General features: G+C 36.5%; 1 protein-coding gene across 2 annotated transcripts in view; it reads left to right on the forward strand.

Moving 5' to 3' along the window:
• LOC127634463 (disks large-associated protein 1-like) overlaps positions 1-27463 on the forward strand; it is a 147525-nt gene that overhangs the window by 22971 nt on the left and 97091 nt on the right. For both annotated transcript variants that reach the window (XM_052114044.1, XM_052114045.1), the window contains exon 2: positions 24781-24865. The gene's annotated coding sequence lies outside the window, so the exon portion shown is untranslated. The remainder of the gene's footprint in view (positions 1-24780; positions 24866-27463) is intronic.

A 27463-nucleotide genomic window follows, 5' to 3' on the forward strand; every position in this document is an offset into this window, starting at 1 on the left:
TGCAAAATAGAATTATATTTTTCTTTTATATTGATTTGGGGCTAAATATGACCAGGACATTTTCTTGACAGGTTTTGTAAGAATCCCTCGCTTAGAAAAAAATATTTTTGCAATTCAAAATACTATACACTGGACCTTTAAAACCATAAGAAGCTTTTAAAGCAGGGGCTGCTGCTATGCTGCATGGTGCTGTCACTGTGATGAGATATGGCAATTACTTTAATACATTTAGATGTCTTAAGCTCTTTAGTACGATGCATAGACAAGATGCCCTCTGGGATATGTGCTCAGAAACCACTAATTTGTGGTAAATGGCATAGCAACTGCCTCTCAATAACATTGTTTGTGTTTATTGATTGAGGGCTTATATACAGGTATCCATGAATGAATTCAAGCAAATATGCACATGCACGCATGAACGCACGCACGCACTTGTGTGTGCAAAGAAACACACACCACTCATTGGATCATACTAACTGATTTAGCTGTAAGAGGCTCACAGTTTTAACCCTTTAATGGCATGTGTATGGGTCTGTGTGTGAGTCATTTATCCATTTACACATGTTCCCTAAAAACCCATTGGTATTTGAATGTGTGTGTGTCATTGATCTTCTTATAATTTCCAATCCATCAGCCCTAGATGTGTTTTGATGAGGATTGTATGTGTTTATGGCTTTTACGTATATGTAATGTCTCACATATACCCTAAACTTTAGGGTATGTGTGAGCCATAGGGGTTACAAATTTTAACCCTACACCCACCCACAGATGGACACACACACTTATTGTTGAATGTATGAATGCTAGTATGGAAGCATATTTAGGTGACAATTTTAAATGTAATTGCAAAATGGAAATGTATTGCTGTATTTAAATGTACATGTACCTTACATAACCATATGTGCATCATTCTGTATAAAATGTAATTTGACGTTATTTCCTTCACTAGTTTTTACATTGAATTAAAATATTAATTTAAATGTTTCAAATTTAACATGTTTTACTAAAACTCGATGGATATTTTCAATATGTCAATGCAACAAGTTTAGCAAAATCATAATTAAAGGGATAGTTCACCCAAATACGATACAAATTCTATCATCATTTACTCACCCTCATGCCACCCAAGATGTGTATGACTTTCTTTCTTCTGCTGAACTCAAACAAAGGTTTTTAGAAGAATATCTCATCTCTGTAGGTCCAAACAATTTGTCTTATCATTGTTCAAATAATTTCGCTTCTGAAGCTTGTGAATTTGAAAATGCATGTTCATGCCCTACTCGACATTCATTGCATCAGGAACATTTCATTAATTTAGTCAGCGATATGCCTCCATATGTTTGCATGTATTTTGTCCTTGTACTACTTTTCACTGTCCCTCTGGCTAATCCCCCACCATTCCTTGTTCTTGCTCTCCTGTTTTTGCTAATGGTTCATACTCAGGGTGTATCTCCTCTCAGGCTAATCGACTAAAATTAAACCTTAATTAACTTGGAATTCTCCTGCCTCATATATTATATTAACTTTCCTTCTTTCCTAAGTACACTCTTATGTATACTCCTATTTTTTAAGTGAGAGAGTTCAACTGTGTGTCATCTTCAACCCATCTGCGTGCATTCTAGATGGAAGCATTTGATTGGATAATGACTCATTGTTTATACTCTAGTGATCTACTGTAAAATATTTATATTGGTGATAATGTAGTGAGGGATCCTATGGGGATACTGCAAGGCTCTGGGAACAAGTGGTTTATGTGAGATATATATATATATATATATATATATATATATATATATATATATATATATATATATATATATCCCCATCCTCTCCTATTGTCTTTCTACTGCTGCTGTGTACTATATATAAAAAAACTTCATAAACATCCTGCGATTATATTGCTTGATCTCTGTTTCTTTTATATGTACTCGAACTGACATGTGTTACTACATAAAGACCAGAAGATTTGCATCACTATACATGTGTGTGTGTGTGTGAATGGTGCAGCCACATCTCATTTTCATGCTGTAGATGTGCAAACGTCATGCTGATGTGCCCTGATTTACATTGGAGCTCTCTAGCCCTAAATTTGCTAAACACAATTGCAAACCATTGTGTGTCTTTGTATTTGTGTGTGTGTCTGTGTTAGCCCATGCACATCAGAGAAGCCATATGTGAACGATGACAGTGTGCATGTGGGGATGTTTTAAGAGAATGTGAGGCAGTGGATCATAAACAGAGGAGTGTGTATTCTGAATATTAATGTCTGTATATTATACAGCATGTGAACAGAATACTATTAGAGTTATCACATAACTACTTTGATCTGTTTGTTTGAATGTGTGTATTTGTTTGTGTGTGCGCGTATTTGTGAGTAAGCATCTGTGTGTATTTTTCGCGCTGTGTCCCATGGCATTTTTTTAGCAACTAGGCCTCTGGCTTGACATATGCTTCCTTTCGAAATATTAGGGAGGGTATGTGTGTTTTAATTTTTCTGTATCCAACACAGAAAAGACAATATTAATAATATAACTGCAAGCAGCGATGGTGGGCCCAAGAACAACTGGTCCATTTCCACCCGGTGGCTTTTGGAAAACAATGCAAGATGGACACATGCATTTGGCATTTGACATTATTTTAAACAATTTTGAAGCAATTTGAGTAAATATAAAAGGACTATTTTAAAGTCTGTTGTAAAAGCCACACTTCCTCTGTGCCTCGTCATGGCAACATCGTTCCATATATCAAAATCTGTTCACAATTTAGCATCTTTAATATCTTGGCATAATGTTGACTAGAGCCTGCAACTTGAAAAAAATGTCCTGTTGGGCAGAGCTAATGACTGTAATTATGTAAGTTGTTCAGCTTGATGATTACAATATATGTAACAATTTTGGTGACTCTAGATGAAAATTGGTGTGTTACAGAGCCCCCGTTACATGGCCATTTTAAAGGGGGTGCTACTGAGCCCTCTCTGTAATGTTTTGCCATGGAAACGCTATTTAAGATATAAAATATCCCTTTTAATTTTACACAGGTGTGTCTTGACATCCTAAAGCATTTTGAAGCAATTAATGTAAACACAAGAGTGTTTTTTCAAAGTCTGATAAAATTGCATTATTTCCTGGTGCCAGTTGGTGGTGCTATGACCATGACTCATAATAGCCACATAAATGTGATCAGCCCCATTACCAAACATACAGGTGAAGTTTCATCAAAATCATACAATGCACACAGAAGATATATATATGGAATTTCCTGTTTCACATTTTTGGCCTTTTTTTGTTGCGTTGCCATAGCAACATCATTCAATATATCAAAAATCTGTTCGCAATTTAGCATTGTCAATGACTTTGCATGATGTCGCCCACATTTTGTACCTATAACATGAAATTCCTATAAAATTCCAGAACATGTATTTTTCAAAACAATTCAAAATGGCAGATGACTCTGATTTGTGTGCAAACTTTAAAGAGTTTTCACGCATATGAAGTACCCTAAAATGACTGAAAACCTTGAAAATAATAATAATAATAAATGTAGCCGCAAGCGGCAATTATCAGGGGCCAAGCACACATGGACCTTATTCACAGTAGCCACATATTTGTTTTTTGACAGGATGAAAATGAGAATGTGAGGGACAAACTAACATAAATTTGATGTTTTGGAGTTGAATGCAGGAATTATATATTTTTGGTTGCCATGAATTAACTGTTATCAAAATGAAAGTCTAGTCATTATGTTGTGTTACATGAAACCTGGATGTGGGATATTTCTTCTTGATATCTTTGATGTTTGATCATAATGACATTTAATTGCACGATGGTCATAATATTATAAGAAAACAAAATTGGAATGATCCTGTTAGTCTAGCAAGTTTTAGACTGTTATTAGAGATATGTCAGAGCAACCATATTATAAATGATGCTGCAATGCTTGCATTTGCATTACAGGTACCTATAGAAAGAGTACAATGTAGCATGATCAGAACACTTGTCTTTTGTTTGTTAAACAAGTGTTATCATCATGTAATGCAGAACCTTTGCCTCACAGAGTGAGTGATATTTTTTAATAAAAGTCAAGGTATAGTACCAAGTTTGTGCATCTTTCTGGTTTTGGAATGTTTGTGTGACAATAGGCCTCTGCGTCTTGACAAAAGTGGAGTGCAATATTTTGTTTATTTAGGAATTTCCAAGAATGAAGTCTAACATCAATTGGTGTGCCATTGCACTTTTCCTAGTAGGAAGGTGGAATTATTTGTTTATTTGTATTTATTTTATTTTAATACTTATGATATTTTAGTCTGCATGAATAAAAATAACAAGCAGCAATTAATTAAAGTTAATTATTACACACTGCGGTTTATAGTAAGCAGATAAAACACTGAATTTTTTTTTTACCAGCGCGGGAACGCACACTCTGTAAAAAGTAAAATATATCTTAAGTGAAAACAGGCGAGACAAAAACATTAGGATATGATCAGATAGAATCTGCTTATTAAGCTTCGCAGTGCAAGCGAGTATTGGTGTCAGGTTACATCTGCACCAAGTGCTTCTTTGTCAAACACTAATTAACCTTTTCATATGCAGATCTAAAACAAATAATAAACTTGAGAAGACAAGAAATACCTTTGAATATAAATAAATGGGAAATCCATTGAGTGTGTTATGTTGCTTTTGTATACCCATTTTTTCTCCATAAAACAATTTAATCATGAACAAAATTTAAATATACAAATATTTACTCTTGCAGTGTGTTCCACAAAACAGTCCTGCATGACAATACAATATGCAAAATAGTTGTCATGAATGAGCATGACTAGCAGATGTGCCTCAAAATACTACATCCTGTTTATAAACACCTATACACGCTACTAAAAGATTGTTTGTCATTCTATGACCTGCTCTATTTAAACATGGATATTTTAGCATGCACGTGATATTTCATCTATTAGTGCCCATGATATTTAATAAATATTAACTTTATTTTATATAAACCAGGGGTATTCAAATAAAGTTCCAAGAGGTCTGGTCTCTACATTTCCTTCCCAGCAAAGGTCCGGACAATAACATACTTGCTGTCAGAAGTCAGTATACTGTAGCTATGAAATGACATAAGAAATGCTTAATCAGTTTATTATGAAATTATATATGTACATGTTGGCAGCAATAGTACTTTGTAATAGAACAAAATTATAAAGCCAAAATAGTCTCTTCGAAATTAGCCAAGGATTATGACATTGGGGCCCCAAAGCCAAAGTAGTGGGGTTTGGGGAATATTCTACCAAAAGATTAAAATATTTCAATAAGTTCATCAACCGAGTGCACTTTGATATAAATATTAAAAGATAAAATCAACTGTTTGTTTTGAAGCTGAATGACAGCATTCAAATTTTTGTGTTTGAATATTTTTAGATACATAAAGGGCATAGCAGGCATTGTGACTAAAGAACGATACAATATGGGGGTTCAGGGGTATACCCTGAGAGACAATATGGAAAAATGTAAGTCTGAATGTACCGTTTTTATATTTTCCATAAAGTGAAAATCTACCAACAACAAATAATGTACATCACAATAGTAACTCTTAAAATACTATTGGCTAAAGCTAATTTGGACTATAAATGGTATATAAATATCAAATAATGGAAACATTCTTATGAGAACTCCACTACACTACTAGTAATATATTGTTTCTGGTTGTTTTTCCATCTATGCCAGAGATGATGACATCTGATACATTTTCACAAAAGTATCAGTTTGTGATTTTAAACATGCTGATCATAATAAAGGCAATTTTAGACATCAACAAACATAATTGTTTAAAGGCGCTATGGAACCATGTTGTTCTGTCACAAACCTGGTTTAGCTGAATGGTCGGTTTCATTTCAGACATGTGAAGTTCACATTGCTTCATTCTTGTTTTCTGCAGTGTGTTTAGTGAAAGATGCCAGTATCTACTGTATGTACACTTGAGGTACGTGAGACTTATTTAATAAACAGAAACGTAGTTAAGAGCTTAAGAAATGTTGTTGCAATTATAAATGATGATCATCTGTCGCTTGCAACTGCTCTCATGAAGTGCCAAATTAACGCTGTTTCTCATTCTCGAGAGAACCATCTTTGACCCGTGTCCCCACATACAGTGAAGCGGTAATCACGCTGACACCGAGATAGGCCATTGCTCTTGCACACTGTATTTGAAATCATAAATTGCAGCTGATGGCCAAAGATTTCGGAAAATAATAAATATAAATAATATTGTGCATGAATATTACGTTTTGTAAGTTTAAAATTGTGCTAACAAGATATGGGTTAATTAGTCATAACAGGCCACATGCAAAATCGGCTAAATCTTGTGAACGATTTGACATATCAAAATTCTTTTGATACATTTTTGTCAGGAATGTCTGTAGATGTGTATAAAGTTTCATGTGAATCGGGCAAACAGCCTAGGACGAGTTTGAAAAACTCAATAAAAATTGTGTTTTTTGTGAAAATTGGAAATTCATGTTACCAAATGATTTGGAGGCACTAATGGATTCACAGAAATACAAATGTATTTATTTATTTTATCATATATGGTTCTGGGGTTAATTCAACTGCTTTGAGCACAGTTGCACAATTAGGATTTTCTTAAGTTATAGCACCCCCTAAATTAAAAAATGTATGAAACTCAGTATTTAACCTAAGATTTTTGTCTGATCAATGTGTAAAAATTTTGTTAATGAGTTAAGTTAATTTTTTTGTTACTTTGTCAAATAGATTTTTTAAATATTTCAACCAAAGAAGATTCATATTTATACAATGTCTACAAAGTAATGACAGTTTTTTAGTTGTATTGCCCCCTAGGGGTGGAATGTATGAAACTTTGCTGACATCTTCTAAACATCCTGTTGACTGTGTGCACAGAGTTTGGTTACATTTTGAGTTTGTGATGAGTAGATATTGATTAATTACTCGAATTGCATTAAACCGAAGGAATTGTATCGTTAATGTCTTTTGAACGATTTTACATATCTAATTCTTTATAGATGGAAATGAAATTGGAGATATACGTTTTGTACAAAAGGTAATCCTAAAAATATTTAGATTCTAACCCTTACGGTTGCAGAGATATAAGCCAAAACATGAAAGTGTTTATTACAGTGACACCTAGGGTCAGATGGGTGTATGTTTGTGCGCCTGAGTAGTGAGTGGGATTTGGGACCATCTTGCCAAGTGTGGTGTTTCCACAACTTACGGTCTCTGACACTTTTAGGGCAGAAAAAAAAGAAGAATAAGAAAAATAAGAAAATCAGTACAATTACAATAGGCCCCCTAATAATAATCCTTAGAAGAACAATAGGGCCTCCACACTTTCAGTGCTTGGGCCCTAATAATCCTTAGAAGAACAATAGGACCTCCACACTTTCAGTGCTTGGGCCTTAACAAGGTTTGCTCATTTTATGAAGTAAATGTGAATGGTGCTTGACCATGCCAAACTGGGTTTCTGGTTGATTACTTACTGGCCCAAGTCAAAATATCCCACTCTCTGGTTTCTATGATATTCTGTTCCCTAGATATGGTGTGGTTCTTGTTTCATTGTAAAGGCATGGTCACATTTACCTTTGCTTGGCGGAATTCCGCCAGGACGAAGAAGGCATGGGCATAAGTTGAGCATGTGTGAAACCAGCAAAAAACTAATTGACCCTTCGCTAAGCCCCACCTTAAAGGCATTTCTGACCAATCCTGTCTTAGTAACTTATGGTTTCTGCCATTTCTCTGACACATTTTTGCTATTTTCAAATGAGAGCATATGGGAGTGTTATGGTGAGTAGTTTTAGCTGGATTTTGTCAAAATAATCCTACTTTTTTAAAAACTTGTAATATTGGTAGGACGTACCCAGCGAGGATATACACAGGGTTTTTTCTTTCTTTAAAAAAATAAAATTAAATAAATCTTGAGAAGACCATGCTAAGTATTAAACTGTGTCAGCCCTCATTCCCAAATGAGTGTAACTCATGTATAACATCAGCAAGGAAACCTATATTTGCTCCAAGGTAAATTAAAGCTAATACCTTAAAATTAATTCATTTATGTATTGATTCAGGTCTTAATATAGGTGATATAATAAATAAAGAGATGCTATTAGCAGTTCTGTTCACTTACTCTAATGTTATCATGTGTGTAATCGCCATCAAATTACGCTTTTCTCTTTTTATGTGACTGTGATTATCCTCAATTCTGATTCACAGTCTCCAAAGTTTTCAATCAAATTAGTGTGTAATTTAACAATTTATTTTTTATAAAAAACTAAAGATAAACATGCTTTACAATGTCGCTATTCATTCCAGTCCACATAATAATATTATCCATTCCATTTATGAGAATATTTAGCCAAAAACAACTCTGTTCACAGCAATCTTCTTATCATTCCTAAAGGAAGTTCTGCATAGCTTGTCAGAGCAAGCGACCATAACCAAGGGGGGTGGAGCTTAGTAAACGGTCAATTGCCAAGCAGCCTTTTTTAATGTTGCACTTTGTACTCTGTGAGAGTTAAATTTAAAAGAAACTCGCCGCTAAAATTATTTCCTTGTCCATTGTGAATATTCAGTTTGGCTGTGTACGAAGCAATGCCTACACAGAGGTCACTGCCAAACCAAACAAATTCCTATTGGTCAACGTGGCAAATTCGCCTGTCAAAGTTAACCAAACTTGAACTTCAAGCTAAATCCACAAGTGGAAATTATTCGCCACAGGAAGTCTTATCGTTCGAAATTCACAATCATACAGATTTCCATTGAAATGTCTATCTAGCCTGTGGAATTTTGGCTTGCGACCAACAACCCCGCTATTTTAACATTTGCAAGGCAAAAATGATATGTCTGATTGCTTAGAAAAGTAATAGCACACCTCTCTTAAACAAGTCACACAATTTTTAGATTTCAATAACATCCATAGCAACAATAGTTCAGGACAAATTACACATCGAAATGTTATACTTAATACTGTTAAATAGTATTACTAGTGATAATTTGCAAGCACAATTATGATATTTTGCCCCTTTATTGATATCATAAATGTGATTAATGTTACTTAATACATAATTATATGTTATATATGTCTTTGCTCTTAAGTTGCCCGGCTTGGTGCCTGCCAAACAAATTCACATGGAAGTTCTGGGAAAACGCCCTACATTTCACTTGCAAATTTCACCTGAGCCCTCTTTTTGCTTACTCAACAATGAGCTAAGCCTATTCACAGTGTACCAAGTTCTTTTGAACCTTTTTGATCCTGACATATACCCTATAATAGTTTAATTTATACTATTACATATTGTATCTAACTGAATGTTGCATTTTAAGCCTGGCCTATGAAAACATACATATTGTATAGTTGTGATTTTCCAATCTATTTGTTTGGAATGTTTTGTCATTTCTGATAAGTCTATCGTGTTTTCTGTGCCTTTTACATTGTATACAGATAAATTCAGGCGTCGGTCAAGAATACTGACCTCAACAACCATCGAGGAATTTTCTACTGCTTTCAATGAGGCGATTAAAGCCTCAACTGCATTTACATTTTGTAGATGTATCTCTGAGCACCTCAGCTGCCTACACTACTATTTTAGATGAAATGGCTCCTTTCAAAGCTAAACATCAAAAACCCAAGCCTTAACTGTGGTCAAACGAGACCATTTGGGTTCTAAGACAGGCCTGTCGACGAGCAGAAAGGAAATGGAAGAAAGATAAACTTCAGGTTTCCTATGAAATATTAAGGAATCCCTTTCTACAGTCCAATGGGCGATGAGAGCAGCAAAGTCACTTTTCGGATCTCATCGAAAAGAACTGCAATAACCCTAGAACTCTTTTCAATGCCATAAATGCAGTAGTAAACCTAGCTGTCAATGTATTTCCTCATAAGCAGCTTTGTGTAATAGTTTTCTGCAATTCTTTAATAACAAAATAAGAGACATAAGACTTAACATCACATCCTCCACCTATGTTCTGGCTGGTCTGCCTACGTGTCATGTGGTTTTTAATCAATTTACAGCAATTTCTCTATCTGCAGGAAATTGTTAATAAGCTGAAGCCTACTGGCTCTTAATTTGAAGTATTCCTCCCAGGCTTTTCAGCACTCAATCGGCAATCAAAGTCAATCAGCACTAACCTTATAGATTTTATCAACAAAAGTCTTGAATTAGGAATTGTACCTGATCATTTGAAACATGCCTGTGTCCAGCCACTGCTTAAACGGCCAAATTTAGACCAAACTGTTTTATCAAATTTTAGACCTGTCTCTAAACTGTTATTTATTAAAAAAATTCTGGAGAATGCAGTTTTTCAGCAACTTTACAATTACTTGGAAGACAAAAATATTTGTGACATTTTTCAATCAGGCTTCAGAAGACACCACTCTACTGAGACTGCACTGGTTATGGTGTTAAATGATTTACTGTTGATTGTGGACTCTGGTCATTTTTCAATGCTTGTGCTCCTCAGTCTAAGTGCTGCTTTTGACACAATTGATCACACAGTTCTGCTCTCTCGTTTAGAACATTGTGTAGGCATCCAAGGGAATGGTTGAAGTGGTTCTTATCTTATATTTACAAAAGAAGATTCCAAGTGAATATAGGTGCATCCTCATTTAGTGTTGCACCACTTCTCCATTCTGGCACCGATTTTATTTTCACTCTATATGCTCCCATTAGGCATGGTTTTTAAAAAATGTGACATTTTGTTTCATTGTTATGTGGACGATACTCAAATCCATCTATTCTTATCTTTTAAGAACTTGGAAAGGACTATCCATGCTTTTATCACGTTTCAGCTCGATTTTTGTAATTCCCTTTACACAGGTATTTGTTAAGTTTCCCTTTCTAGGCTCCAAATGGTGCAAAACGAAGCAGCAAGACTCCTAACTGGAGTTAAGAAGTATGAACATATCACACCAATTTTGATATCACTACACTGGGTGCCGTCACATATAGAATTGAATTTAAAGTTCTATTAATGGTCTTTAAATCTCTCAATGATCTGCCAAAATCCTATCACATAGACCTCCTGTCAGAACATTGCTCAGGGAGATCTTTGAAATCTTCAAATCAGAGAATTTCAGTAGTGCCAAGGACCAGATAAAAACTTAGAGGGACCGGGCGTTTTCAGTAGTAGCCCCAAAACTCTGGAACAGTCTTCCTGTGAGTATCAGAACCGCATCGACCATATCCAATTTTAAATCACAACTTAAAACATATTTATTTGCGAAAGCTTTTAATCAGTGAGGTGTTTTTTTTCTTCTATGCCCTAGAGGAGTATTGCTGTGATTTTACATTTTGTTTATTTTATTTATGTATTTTTGATGAGCTATACATTTTATTTTATTATGTACAGCACACTGGTCAACAGCTGTTGTTTTATTTGTGCTTTATAAATAAAGTGACATTTACATCTTTCAGAAGTGCAAATTTGTTTTTGTGTGCAGACTTAAGAGTATGTACATAGGCCAATGATAAATTATACTCTGAGAAAGCATGAGACAGTTCTTCAGAAACAATGATTTCATTTGTTTGCCAAAATATTAAGATCTTATTATTTGATCTTAAATCATAAAATGATTTGACATTTACAAAAAAAAGCCTGTCAACTATAAACCATTATCAGAAAATTCAGTTGGTTATAATGTGATTCGTTGCAATTTTTATAGATTTGTTTAAAGCAATATAATAAATTGTGTCTGTGTTTTACAAAATAGTTCTCAATAGACCTATTAAAAGTACACTGTAACCTGCAGCAAAGGTACAATTTCACTAATTGAACCAGTATTTGAACCCGAGACACCAAGTGATGTACCACTGAACCAGCGTCCCAGCTCTAATTAGTTTACTGCTCTTGACAAGTGTATTCATCAGTTCCCATTCAAACATATGTCCCACTTTAACATGGAATACCAGATGTTACCCTGTAAAAACCATTCAAATCGCTCTTAAACTGGGTCAAATTCAGTAGAACAGACATTGATGATACCAAATTTTTTTATAATGTGCAAATTGTCTTTTCTGTACTCATTGACAATTCACATTGAATGAATCTGCGAAAAAGAAAAGTAAAGTTATTCACATGCACGCGCACATCCCCAGTTAACATGATCCCCAGTTGATCCATAACAGAGGCAGCTTCTCAGTCTCTACCGGTCATAGGCATCTCTGTAATAATGCGAGTTATAAGATGTGATGTAATTAAAACATCTTATGTATCTCCCGATTAAACAGCATAAACAATAGTAGCACCTGTAGAGTCCAGAGATAAAGTGCTGTTTCTCTGCTTTCCTTTGATCTCTTGCACTCGCGAGAGAGTGTGTGTTCCCCTCATTAAAGTTCAAGTAGCAACAAGTGAAAAATGAACTATTAATACAATCATCTAACCAAATGAAAAGTCAGGAAAGGAATTTATAAATATAATAATTATTTATAAAATATTAAGATACAACAATATAAAGAAGTACATAATGAAATAATAATAATAATTATATATAGGGCTGTCAATCAATTACAATTGTTAATGGAATTAATTACATGGTGTCCCGATTAATTAATCGTGATTAATTGCATTAAATCTCATATATAAAATTTGCTAAGAAAGCCCCTCATATAACTCAATATATAATGATTATACATATGTATATCAATATATAATTATACATAGTTATCTTTAAATATTTAAAAATTATATATATATATATATATATATATATATATATATATATATATATATATATATATATATATATATACACATATATAAAAAAAATTACATTCATGTAGCAGAAGAGTTAAGCATTTATAAGACAATACAAAAAGTGGCTTTAAAATACAATGTATTTAAAAATACAACCAATCAGTTGGAGATTTATTATGAGGGCTTGTTTAAGGGCCTGTCAATTTACACCTGCGTCAGATGTCTCGGCTGTGTTGCGTCATTAGCATAAAATGTTTAGGTCACTGTGTCAAGTTAAATATAGTTTAATACTCAATCTTTAAACACATCTTGAGATCCCTTAGATCACATTTGCACTCCTTCGAGGTTTTTGAACACAAGAACGTAAAGCATGTTTGTGTTGTTCTGCCTACTGAAGTGTTTTCTTCACTGTATAAACTGTGCGTTGCTCATACAACTGAAATTTCACTTACTGCCCTCTGGAGTAAACAGGTTGTACTACAAGCTTGCATTTCTCAGGAATCTTCCTTATTATGGTCAGTGGGCATGCGCTTATTTGCGTACATTTTTTTAACACGTTATTTTTCGTAAAATTAATCGCACTGAATTAACACGCATGTCAGGTGTGTGGTTGCCTTCCAGATTTGCTGCATGTCAGCTGATCTTCCACGGAGGATATATCATCTCTGCCCATGTGGCAGGAGTTAAATTGCCCATATCTGCTGGCCGTTGTTCTGCACCCCTCTAAGCTTCAACAGAGGATTCTACAAATCTGTTCCTGACTTCCATTCACTCCTTTCATCCTACGAACACACTCTTCACAGATTTCTCCTTGCGCTGCCATGGCACGCATGCTATCGGAAATCGCTTCCCGCTGCAGTGCCGGGATCTTTGATATTCCACAGCCCAGTGACTGCCCATATTTTTCGTTAATACATCCTTTGAACTGTTCCTCTGCTCTTGGGTCTGTTTGTCTAACTATTGCTCGTTACAGACAATGAATCAATAACCTAAAATGTCACGTTTAATTGCACCTATTGGTCTTCAGTTTGACAGTAAGCTAAATTTTTTATAGGGCTTTCTAACTTAATCTAGAATATTTTGTTAGCCTATATTTGATTAAAGTCTTTTTTTTTTTTAAGTTTATTTTTTAATAAGCCTTTTAAACTTTGGCAAAAACTAGGCAAAGTGGTTTTACTGAGAAGGAAAATATTCAATTAATATTGACATCAGGTGACAAGAAGATCGGTGACCGATATCGGCTGTAAAAAATCCTGATCAGAGCATACCTACTGTAAAGTATCATATTAAAGAAATATACTAGGATCAATAAACTTAAGCTCAATAGACAACGTTTGTAGCATATTGTTGATTACCCCAAAACGTTTTGAGCTGTCCCTCGTTCATTTAAAAATCACGGTTACAGTATGACATTGACGATGCAAGTGAATGGGGCCAGTCTATATGAAATTACACACTGGTAATACATTTTATGCCACAAATGCTGTTGATTGAGTTTAACTTGTATTAAATGTATTTAATGTATTTACATACTTTATGATGCTTAAAATATTGTTATTTTTTACTTTCATTTTTCCATGGAACTCAAGAGGAGGTATTAGGCAGAATGTTAGGGACTAACAGCCTCAATTACTATTCACTTTTGTTTAATATGGAAAAGAGCAGCACAGGCAGCATTCCTCAAAACTTTTCCTTTTGTGATCCACAGGATAAAAAGTTGTGTAGGTTTGGAATGACATGAGGGTGGGTGACCTAACCCATCTAATTTATATTTGACACATAATTTAATTTATTCACAAAATTAGTTTAAGACTCCCTGCAATACCGCAGTTGAGTTACCCTCATTTAAGCTCCCTGGTTTAAATCTGTTGCTGTGGTGGTGGCATGATGGGATAAAGCACAGAACTGGTAAGCAGAAGGTTTATGGTTTGATCCCCACAGATGCCACCATTGTGTCCTTAAACAAGGCACTTAACTCCAGATTGCTCCAGGAGGATTCTCCCTGTAATAAGTGCACTGTAAGTTGCTTTGTATAAAATGCGTAAATGTCGTTTTCGAACTCAGATTTCAGAATTGTAGTGTAGTGCATTTTGGGATAGCTGTGTTCCACACAAGTGTTCAAGCTGCCTCAGAGCAGTCAAACTACAGACTGAAAGAAAGCAATGGCAACTGAAAATCTTTTGTCCCCAGGGTCCTGATGGATATTGAATTGTACTCTCCCTGAGTTGCTACGATTATAGGTGTTCACCCAAGTGACTGATGGCAGCTGATACATCAGGAACGATTTCATGAATGATTTAATTGTGCTCATCACTCGGAGGGCTTGTGAAAACCCTAGAAAAACTAAATATACCCAGTGCCATGAGCTGCTTTCTGGTTTTGGATGACCTTTCTCTATCCTTCTTTCCTGTTTAGCTCCTGCTGGCCTGAAACCTAAATTCAGTTCCTTTTTGTCAATAATTCACTGCCTTTTCACCAGCACAATAATCCTATTTCAAACGGCACACCACAGACAATCAGCAAAATGTGAGTGTGTATCTATGTTCATTTGTTTCTATGTGTGTGTGTGGATGCTTATCACCCATAATCCTCACGGATGCTGACCGTTCTAGATATGGGTCAGTTTGTTGTGGAGGGGGAGACAGAAGGGCAGACAGAAAGGGCATACATCACATATATCTTTTTTATATATAAATATATAAGGATGTGTGCTGATGTTTTTATGGGTGTTGCTTCAACTATGGACACTTTTGGCCATGTGTACTTTTAGAAAATGAACTATCATTAGTTTATTTAATTTGTCCACTAATAATGTCTATCTGTGCATCACTGAAGCACTCTGTCTTTTCTCATATTTCTAAAACATCATGAACATTTCCACTCATTTCCCCCACATCTCAAATTATTATGTATTGTGTTTAACAGCAACCTGTGATGGAAATGACAGTGATGTCATTTTTTTTTTATTTATTATTATTATTATTACTTTTCAGTACATATGCAAAACAGTTCATTTCATTTCTTGTAAAACTTCAAATTCTTGTAGAACAAAAAGCACTGTTCATTAAAGAGTAAAATGGAAGAGGTGACATGATGCCATGTGAGTGCGAGCGACGAGCACTGCGCACTTCGCTAGTTTGTTAATTATTTTAATGTTATAATCCAGTGAGAACATATTTGTTCTTTGAGGTAAACATGGCATAGAAGTCAAATTCATCTGACTCTGGAGACATTAGGAGGCACTTATGTACTCAGGTTGAAACCTCTGACGGGCCTACAGACAGGGGACTCGATTTTGGATTAGAAGAAATCCAGCATCAACTGCCCAACATGTTTGTGATGCTGACAAATGTTGTTGCTGACTTAGAGTATCTCACTGTAATACATCGAATGATTATGGCGATGGAAAGAAAATTCTCTGAATTGGTTACAAGAGTGGCATATCTTGAAAACTGATCAATTATCTGGAGTCATCGGAAATGGAATTATCCGCTAATCTGCTCGTAACCAAAATAGACCTGGAAAATCTTGAAAATAGGAGCCGGAGAAATTACGTACAGATTGTTGGAATAATATCAAGATATTACAAAGTTTGTGGAACCATTAGAACTCCCTAAATTGATGACTGAGCAAAACGACTGCCTTCTCACTTGACACCGAAAAGGTGTTTGATATGGTAGAATGGGATTATCTTTTTAAGATTTTGGAAATGTATGGGTTTGGGAGTGGATTAAGTTACTTTATAGACACCCTGTAGCAGTGGTACAAACACATGGATTCATTTCAGATTATTTTACTCTGGAAAGGGGCACTCGGCAGGGTTGCCCTCTTTCCACATTATTGTTCTGTCTTACCCTGGAACCATTAGCAGCCAGGGGTGATGGCAGGAGGCATGGCACATAAGCTTCTGCATTATGCAGATTATATTTTATTATTTGTCTCTGACCCTACTAGATATATGCCTTGCCTCCACAGAATTATTAATTCCTTTTCCAAGTTCTCAGGATACAAAGTCAATTGGTCTAAATCCGAAGCCTAAGCTCTTGCAGCATTCTGTCCAGTAATAGTTATCCAGCTGGGCACCTTCCAGTGGCCCAAACAGGGCATTAAGTATTTGGGGATTTTATTCCCAGCTAATTTTCTCAAGAGAGAAAGGTCACTTCCACCTGAGAGTGCCCCTCCCTGGTTTGGTATTGAACAGGATGTTCTTGCCCCTATTTCACCATTGCAAAGCCTCTCTATCAAACTAATAGTTAAGTTACACCCTGTTATTTTGCATTTACACTCATTATGTACAAAAGTGTCCAGAATGTTTAAATCGAACATTTATTTAAATATTGCCTCAAGCAAATGGCTGAACCCAAGATTGAGTATTGGTAAATCCCCTTTCTGCTGGTCAGAGTGGATTGTGAGGGGGTGACTACACTTGGTTACCTATATGAAAGTGGATTGTTGAGATCGTTTGTAAATTTAGTTCAACATTTTGGGATCCCCAGATCTCAGTTTTATAGGTATTTACAACTGCACAACAGTTTTTTTGGGAGTAGCACACACCCCTTTAAAGCAGCAGATACTCTGGGAGTGGTGATTACTGCTTTTGAAAAATGTCATGAGGCATCAGTGTATCCCTGTTAATTCAGGGTATGGGAGAAAGATTTCAACTTGGTATTGGAGGAGGGAGTGTGGGCTAGGATTCTTAAAAACATTAAGTCTGCATCTAGAGATGCAAGGGTGCATCTTATGGAATTCATAATTTTGCATAGATTTGATTGGACACCCTCTAATTTGTAAAGGTTTGTCTTAAAGACACACCCACCTGCTGGTGATGCCAATCGGAGGATGAGACATGGCCCATGTTTTTTTGTGGTGTGTTGAGGTCCAGAAATTCTGGTTGAAGTTTCAGTGTGCGATGTGGCACTCGGGTTTCGTTTTGCCCCAGACTTTGGTAATGAGGAGCCTTTCCTTCTGTGTAATATGTGTATACTTATGTAATATTAGGTAACAAATGGGATAATAATGGGTTCATATAAGTAAATATGCTCTTCAATTTTTAAAGGGGGGAGAGACATCAACAACAAAAATAATGTCACTTGATTGTCCTTGTACTGGAAATCCATGAACAAAACTATGCAACATAAAAGGAAATGCAACCTAGGATACATTAAATACAGGTTATGTTTAATCTATGGCAGGTCGACGCTTGATTTCCAATGTAAAATCTGTTTAAAAGGTACAGACAGGAGCAGTCTGGCTGTGCTGTCGTGCACCTACAGTATATGTTAACGGTTAATAATCATAGGACATTACTTCAAAAACTCACACAGCTGATGTTATTTTTCATTTAGTAGTTCATTTAACATGCTATGATAACATGTAAACTAACATGCTATAGTTATATAACATGTTATAGTTACATGATATTTTATCATGTTGATAATTCTGTTAGCTTTCTTATTTTTTCTATTTATTTTATTTTCAAAAGGGAGACTTTTTTTTACACATACTTCAATAAAATAAATGGTTTCAAGTTTCAATTATAATAAAGTGTTTGCTCAAAAATAAATAAATAAATAATGTTTTATGATCAAAACTGAACAAGTGCTTTGAAATTTGCAGACAAATCAAAATTGTTCCATTTTGATAATTTATTAATTTGCGATGTACATATTATTGTAATCGGTTACAAATTTTAAACTGATCAAATAGCCATGTGTCTGCAAAAAAAACTGCATTTTCCACACTGTTCAGATTACACCATTTTGTGACCCTTCCGTTCTGTTTTTTTGGGGCCTCGGCTACGTTTCAGTGAATCATGGGCAGATTCCTCAGACCACATGCTCCTTACGCTGCTGCCTATCTAGATGACATCATTATTTACGGTTATGATTGGTAGCAGAACCTATGGCATATGAGGGCTGTCCTGAGGTCGTTGAGATGGGAGGAACTCACGTCAAACCCAAAGATATGTTGATTACCACAGAAAATATTTTTGACTTTTCAAAAAAAATTTAAATTGAGGTAACAGTAACGCAATTACAAATGGAAGTAAATGGGGCTAGTCTATAAACATTAAAATACACAGTTTCAAAAGTATAGCCACACAACATAAACATCATACGTGGTAACATCATTTTGGTTAATTAATGGCATAATTAATACCGTCCTACAGATTTTAAGACTGCACCAAATTGTTGTGGTATAATTACATGATCATACATTGTAGTCCAGTGTTTCTGTTATAATGCAGAGGTTGGGTTTGCTGATGCATGTCGAAGTAGACAACTGAAGCTTTCAGCTTAATTGTGAAGACAGATAATGCCACAGGACTGTAGATTTCAGATAACGCTTCTTTTTATATTCCATCATGCCATCCATCTCTCTCCCTATCTCTCTCTTTCGCTCTCTCTCTCTCTCTCTTTCTATATCCTTCTCTCTTTCTGTATGATTTGCACACTTCACAGTCATTTTCTCAGCAGTCAGATTTCAATTTTTTGTTATCTTTTTTTTATTGAATGAGTATGACAGTGTCATGTATAAGAATTTGTTTTTATAAAAGAGTTGTAAGGGTCACTAATGCAGTGGACATCTCTTCAGACTTGACTGTCTCCTTAACGCATGCCCACTGAAACTCAATGTAAAAAACTCTCCGTTCAGGGCAATGGAGGAGTCCGAAAACAGCGAAGCAGGTTCAAGGTTAGTCTTTTAATTTTCAGCTTCACACACTCACACACACACAATCGACGGTCACCGTTGGAATCAAAATAAAGAATAAACAAAGGAAAGCACTATCACGCTCACTCTCTCACTTTGGACACTCGGCGTGCCTTTTATGTCTCCCGCTGCATCACTATAACAAGAGACAGGTGTTAGGGTTAATTATGAACCAGGTGACAAGCCTTTCCGCTCTTTCTCTCCCACAGACCGACACATGACCACGTCCCCACGCCACACTCAATCTTCACTTTGGTCTGAGAGCTATGCTAAAGTTCATTCTCAGTCCTCATTAAATGCAGATTAATCAAGAGTGCATTTGGTTCCGAACTTGTGGTGGTCAAGGTGAGGGTATACATGGAAAATGGATGTGGGCATATCATACATTTTACCATCTGATTTGGTTGAGAGAGACTGATATTAAAGTGACAAAAATTAACGTTACATGAAAACGTTTATGTGTTTGGGGATTAGTAATTTTAAATGCACATTTTGTATTGCTACAAATCAGAATTTATAGTGCATCCTGATTGGTCCAGAGGAAAAAGAGAATTTTAAAAGGAGTAATCAGTTATCTTTCCTCAATAAAATAAATTACCTAAATAAATTATCTGTACTTTAGAAAATGTGTTTTATTTTTGTTTTATTTTGGGAGCTAGGCCGGCTAGAGGGGGCTGCCAAGATCACACAACCACCCAAATGCTGCTTATTTGTATCAGTAACACCCCAGTAAACAATTTCATTCACATACTGAATTAACAATGGCTAAATTTGAATAGCGTATTTCTACAATGCCAGTGATAATGGACAACTATTGAATTTGCATTCTGCATCCAAACCACTAGGTGTCAGTGTAGGTCCAAGAGGTAATACCATATCGGCTATAAATAACAAACCTTTAATGGTGCACTACGGAAGATTTTGTTTGGTTAAAATGAACAAAATTCCATTATTGAGTGAGTAAACAAATATCTGTGTTCAAAACTCTGTCCCCAATCACTATTGTAAGCTTCCAAGCCATGGCTATTCAGTCAGTTGCAGTTCAGAACAGGATGGATGTTTAATTGTTAACTGTTTGCCAAAGTTGCTATAGTGCTTGGATATGTTTTCTGGTAGGGATATTGAAGCTCATATTGGTTGTCATGCTTTAATAAATCGATCATTACTCTCACTAGAGAGATTGCAAACTGCTGCACCTTTCGAGTTCACAACAGTAGACCTTTTTGGAAACTACCAAGTAAAAGATGCAATCAAGAAAAGAGCGTCACTAAAGGTCTGGTGAGTTTTTTGTTGTTGTTGCATGTCAAGAAGAGTAATCCGCACAGAACTAGTAAACACCCAGTCAACCGAAAGTTTCCTAATGGCCTTCCAAAGGTTCACTGCAATAAGGGGCCATCCTAAAAAGATCTACTTGGATCCAGGCACCAGTTTCATTGGGGCAAGACTAGTTCTACAGGAGCTGTACAAATTCCTTGAGGGCATCAACAAGTCAGCTCTAGAGTGGACTACTGCAAAAAAATGGAACAGAGTGGATGTGGAAAATCCACCCGGCTGATTCTCCACACATGAATGGAGCTGCGGAAGCTGCTGTACACATTGTCAAGAGGGCACTCCAAAACCTTGGAGGTGAGTCCACTCTCACTTACAGTGAATTCCAAACAGCTCTTCAAATGTCAGCCAACCTCGCTAACGAGCGCCCAATCTTTGCCAGGGTGCAGAGCCAGGAAGACTGCATCCAATACGTAACACCCAATGCTCTACTACTGGGGGATGTCAAGACATTTGTCTTTTCCAGCTACCAATTTAAATGTCTCCAAACAATGCGGGAGCCAACTCGCAGGTCCCGACTTGCTTTCAAGGAGCAAGTGGTATATTGCGCAAAGGAATGTTGCAATTGGGGACATTGTCTGGTTAACCAATCAGAACGCTCTCAGGGGGCAACTCAAGCTTGGCAGAGTGATCAGTACCAACCTAGACAGCAAAGGTATCGTCAGGGACGTCTATGTCAGAACCTTCCCGAGCTACCCTGTTCCTGTAACAATGCCCCTGAAAGCAAAAAAAAGAGGATCCCAGCCACTGTCCTTCATAGACATGTGAGGTGACTGTTCGTCTTACTACCTGTTGAGGAACAAATGGGTAGTTGAGTCAGTGAAACATTTAAACCTGTTTGGAAGCGCTGATGGTGATTAAACAGGTTGCCTTCGAAGCATTGCGATTTCCTAGTGTTTCTAAGGAAGATCGAGTGGGAGGTGTCAAGTCAAACTGGAACAATTCTGGTCAATCAATAGTTCATCAATATTAAAAAGCCAAGGTCAAGCAATGTGGAACTATTAATGAACAAATACAAAACAAAGCTGGTTTTTCGACCAATCAATGCGCTCCATGGAACAGCAATTGAAAAATGACAATAAAAAAAAAACATCCGAGCAGTGTGTTTAGCAGAGCAGACACAGACCTCTCTTAAAGACAAATTTTTAATGACAAAAAATTTCAACATGAAAATAGCATAGAAACACAACTGACTGACCCAAAGTTCCATAGTGAAGCTTTTAGGAATATTGAGAATATCAAGAATCTACTCTAGCTTTAACTGTTGTTTTATTGCCTTAATAACAAAAAAAGTGCTGTACCATTAAATTACCAACTCTATTGAATGGGTATATCGTAATTTACATACACCTACTAAGTACAAAAAATATATATAATATAAGAAATTGTGACCTGGATCTACATCAGAGAACTGATACTATCCAGTCTTCTTGTGTAGTGCACAGGTTTGTGGGTAATATGAGTCCAAGCAATATACAGTATATATAACTAATTTATAAATATTATTCCAAGTGTACAGTACATGCACAAGTGTACACTTTGAAAATCTTTTGAAAATGTAATGCCACCTTTGTACTTGTAGCCTATAACATATATGATTTGATGCATAATCCTTATCTCACATACTGTACTGTAAAGCATGGCTAACATGTGGATTGAATCTCTCTTTTTGACAATTATCCATCATCCTTCCTGCTCTTTTCCTTTTCTTTGTAGTTATCTGTGCAGGAACACAGTACTTCTCTTTTCTGTATTCCTCTTACCCATTATGTGAACTGTGCGTATGTTCCTTACACATTTTGACACTTTAATAAATTGTAAGAATTAAGAACATTTCAGCAATATGTAGGCTATCAAGCCTTCATCTATATCCACATTTGTGGGACATCATCAGCCGCCTTGTGAGTATAATAGCTATATGCATATAAATAGGTGTTTATCTTTCCATGCATACCATGTGCTGCTGATTTTGATTGGACTTGTAGGTGGGAGCCCACAGCATGCTAATGGGAAGGTGTGAAGCTGCAGTGTATGATGTGTCCCAGCTGAGCGTGAAATTGAAATCTCTTCCAACAGCAGGGACAAAAGGTAGTAAGAATGAAAGAAACTAAGACAAGGGGAGACAGAACAGGAGATTAGAGACCGATGGATTGACGGACAAACAGACAGAAAAATAAATTAAATTGATAAAACCATTGTTGGGGAGTAGTTAACTAAAAGTAGTGATGCTGCCAGATTAATAATTATTCAGTAGCGTGACAAAAGCTCAGCTATTTTCTCAAGAGTGTAGCTTTTTCAGTAACCAGTACGTTTTTCAATGAGTAGCGATACAACATCACAAAATGCTTCATTTGTCTTGTTTGTATTGCGAACACTACAATGGAGCTAAGGTAGTATGCAAACGTGCTCAAGTTAATCAGTTCTTTAATGGAATATTCTGGGTTCTAAACAAGTTAAGCTCAATCGACAGCATTTGTGACATAATGCTGATTACCACAAAAAATTATAATTTTATAAAAGCGCTTACATTAATTGTTCTGTTAAAACTTGTGTGTTATTTGAGCTGTAAAGCTGTTCAAATCATAATTTAAAATGTCTTTTTAGGGTTTATTGACATTACATCATCTTTGCAACAAAGTTACAATTACACTTCCACCACCTGCAGCTGCTGTCATAAATAGTTACTTATTTATGAAATAATGTTCATTTGAATCTTGATTTATGCATTAATTTTGCCTTACAGAGTTCTGTATGACTCTTCAGGTTATATAAGGTTTAGCTGCATAAGAAACAGGTAAATTAAAGATCCAAATATTCAATTCAAAACGTCCATTGTTTTTCCAACTCCATATTAATGCCAATTGTTTTGAAATTAAATGCTCAACAAGCACATATGTGTATGTTCAAAACCGCTGACTCATTTACTCATTCACTATTCACTACATAGTGAACATACTGTAACAATATGAGGAAAGAGTGAGAAAAATGTAGTGTATTCAGACAGAGCGCCAGACAATATTACACAATGTGTATGATTTTACATAAATTTCATGTCCCTAAAAATAATTGTTTTAATTTTTTTATTTGACCATACAGACTTCAAAAAGTTGCATTTTAATCCGATTTCATAACTCATATGGATATGATTTGTATTGGGTTTGAGACCAATGGATTTTGTACTTTGTGCTGTTTAGACTAGAAAAATATGCAGTCAGATTTTAATCAGATGCACTAAAAACCTATATAAGATTTTGCTGCCTGTCTTATACTGTAGCCCAAGCATATACCAGAACCTAGAATCCTGTGTACTCTGTCTAGAACTAAAGCTCAAGAACCAATGACTTGTAAGGGCTTCTGATAGGCGTAAAGTGAAAGGTTCCCACTAGTTCTTCTTTGGATAGTGTGCGCCCCTGTCTTTCTGTCTGTATTTCACTTTCATGTTTTCACCCCTCACTTCTGTCCCTGGCGAGTGCATTTGAAAGCTGAACTGTCAGTTTGTTGCTTTGATTTTCTCAGTGTGCAAGTCGAGCCCACAGACAGCCTGCTGCTCCATTCACACACAAACATGAATTCATGAATTAATAGAGCATCAAACCACTTAAATAGCTAAAATATTTAGGATTGCTTAAATGTTCAAAGCTACTTAAATTTAATTATGTACTGTATTTCTTCTAAGAAATCTTTGGAGAAACATCTGAGTTGATACACAATTGCGATCTCTAATAATTCTCCCAAGCTTTAAAAGCTTAACTTCTGAGCAATACAATTTCATACACAAATGCATACACTGTGCAAACACAAATGCTTACAGTCACACATACATGCATATATCTTTACAATAAGGTCCTTAGAAGTCAGACAGAGCCTTTTAAATCATGGAATTGTTAAGGTTTGTGTGTATTATTCTGAAACGGTGCTGGTTTGCCCTCAGAATAACTTTGAAATATTGTTGTAGCCACCTGGCAGATGCTGGGTGTTGTTTTGCTCATGTATTTTACCCTTTCTTTGTGTTTTCCTTTTGCAGTGAGGCAAATATCCTGCATGGAGGACGAGAGGGAGGAAATAAACACGGGAAGGAACAGGATGAGTAAAAAGAGAGAATAAAGGAGGTAAGTTTGTAAGAAAGCACATAACCGACAGAAGTAGGACCCTCGAATCAAAATTCACCATATGTACAGTACTTCCGTTTTCTTCCACGTTACATATTCTTGGTCTTGTTGTGAACAATTCCCTGGTGCACATTATTCCAAAGTAAAAAAAAAAATGCCTTTGTTGTCTACTCAAACTGAAATATCTTGCTACATATCTGAAATGACTTTCCTTTTCGTCACCAAGCCCTCTTATTTTTCAGTTTTTCCTCCACTCCAACCACCGTTAGAGACCAAGTTTCATGATCCAATAAATTCTGTCTCCCTCCTATGTGTTTTTTTTGGTTCAATGTGGCTACATGGTAGTCCAAGGTACCTCTAAGAATAATATGGTACTATCAAAGTACATGTTGTACTGTCCTAACATGTACATGATGTGCTATCCTAATTTGGAAGCGCTATTTATTAACTTTCTACTCGCCACGGTAGTTTTCCTGGTGAGTGTTTATATCCCACCACACGAGTGCATGAATGCAGCGCTGCAACAGCTGGCTGATCAAATCACAGACACAGACTCACTATTATTATTCTTGGGGATTTTAACAAAGCAAAACTCACATGTGAACTGCACAAATACAAACAGCACATTACATGCCCCACCAGGGATAGAAATATACTGGATCATTGCTACAATAAAGGATGCATATCGCTCTGTCTCTAGAGCAGCTTTGGGGCTCTCTGATCATTGTCAGATTCATCTTCTTAAAACCTACTGACAGACACTAAAATCTGCTAAGCCATTATTAAAGACTGTAAAGAGATGGAACAATGAAGCAGAGCTGGAACTACAAGCCTGCTTTGACTGCACTGATTGGAGTGTTTTTGAGGCTGCAGACACCAATCTGGATGAGCTCATATGACATCATATTCAGTTTCTGTAAGGATATATGCATCTGTACACAGTAGGGGACCAACAACTGGCTGACGACTTGAATATGCACACTCTGACATGCTGGTGTCAGGAGCACAACCTCTCCCTCAACGTCAGTAAGACCAAGGAGCAATGTAGTGGACTTCAGGAGGAAAGACAGAGAACACAGCCCCGTCACCATTAATGGAGCACCAGTGTCAGCAACTTCAAGTTCCTCGGTGTCCACATCACTAATGAACTCACATGGTCCGTCCACACTGAGGCTGTTGTGAAGAAGTCTCACCAGCGCCTCTTCTTTCTGAGACGGCTGAGGAACTTTGGAATGTACCACCATATCCTCACACGGTGCCCCCCAGGGATGTCTGACTGGCTGCATCACTGCCTGGTACGGCAACAGCACCGCCCACAACCGCAAAGCCCTGCAAAGGGTGGTGCGAACTGCCAGACACATCATTGGAGGTGAGCTTCCCTCCCTCCAGGACATCTATACCAGGCGGTGTGTGAAAAAAGCTCGGAGGCTCATCAGAGACTCCTGCCACGTGAGCCATGCTACCAATAGCATGGCAGGCAATATCGTAGCATCAGGACCCGCACCAGCCGAATACATGACAGCTTCTTCACCCAAGCAATCAGACTTTTGAACCTGTGATCTCTCACGATCAATATACATCAGCACTACACGTTATTAATCTTATTATCTCACACTGGACTGTCATAAATTATATTTTCTTCACAGTACAACTACTGTAAAAAACAATTATATATACTTTATTTATTTTTTATTTTTATTGTATGTGCATTCTATATTGTGTGTATTGTTTACTTTACATTGTATATTAGTATTGTGTTGTGTAATTATATGTACATTTGATATGTACATTTTGTTGTATAAATATGTTGTTTATTGTAAATTGGTATATGTCTCGTCACTGTCATGACTGCTATGCTGCTCGGAACTGCACACAAGACTTTCACCCACTGTTGCACTTGTGTATATGGTTGTGTGACAATAAAGTGATTTGATTTGTTCTACTGTAGATTTGAAAGGCCCAATCTCACACCTGCTCTGACCTTCACTTCACACAAACACCAAAACCTCTTGGACCCCTCTCCTCCCTCCTCCTGCTACTCAAGCTGCACATAAGATCTGTGAAGTCTTCTGAAAACAAAAGACAAGGAAAGCACAGGGCCAGATGGGGTTTCACCCAGGTGTCTTAGATCCTGTGCTAACCAGCTGGCCCCCATCTTCACACTGATCTTCAATAGATCACTAGAGCAGTGTGAAGTCCCATGCTGCTGCAAATGCGTAATCATCATTCCTGTCCCAAAGAAACCAAAAATCACAAGATTTAATGATTACAGACCCCTCACCCTGACGTCTGTGGTCATGAAATAATTTGAGAGACTGGTGTTGCTCACCTGAAGGACATCACTGGACCCTTTCTAGATACCCTTCAATTTGCTTATCGAGCAAACAGGTCTGTGGATGATGCAGTCTACATGGGATTGCATCATATTCTGCAACATCTGGACAGACCAGGGACATATGCAAGGATCCTTTTTGTGGACTTCAGTTCGGCTTTCAACGCCATCATCCCAGCTATTGTCCAGACTAAATTACACCAAATCTCTGTTCCCACGTCTATCTGTCAGTGGATTACCAGCTTTCAGACGGACAGGCAGCAGCT

This window comes from Xyrauchen texanus, chromosome 41 (assembly GCF_025860055.1).
Source record: "Xyrauchen texanus isolate HMW12.3.18 chromosome 41, RBS_HiC_50CHRs, whole genome shotgun sequence".
NCBI lineage: Eukaryota > Metazoa > Chordata > Actinopteri > Cypriniformes > Catostomidae > Xyrauchen > Xyrauchen texanus.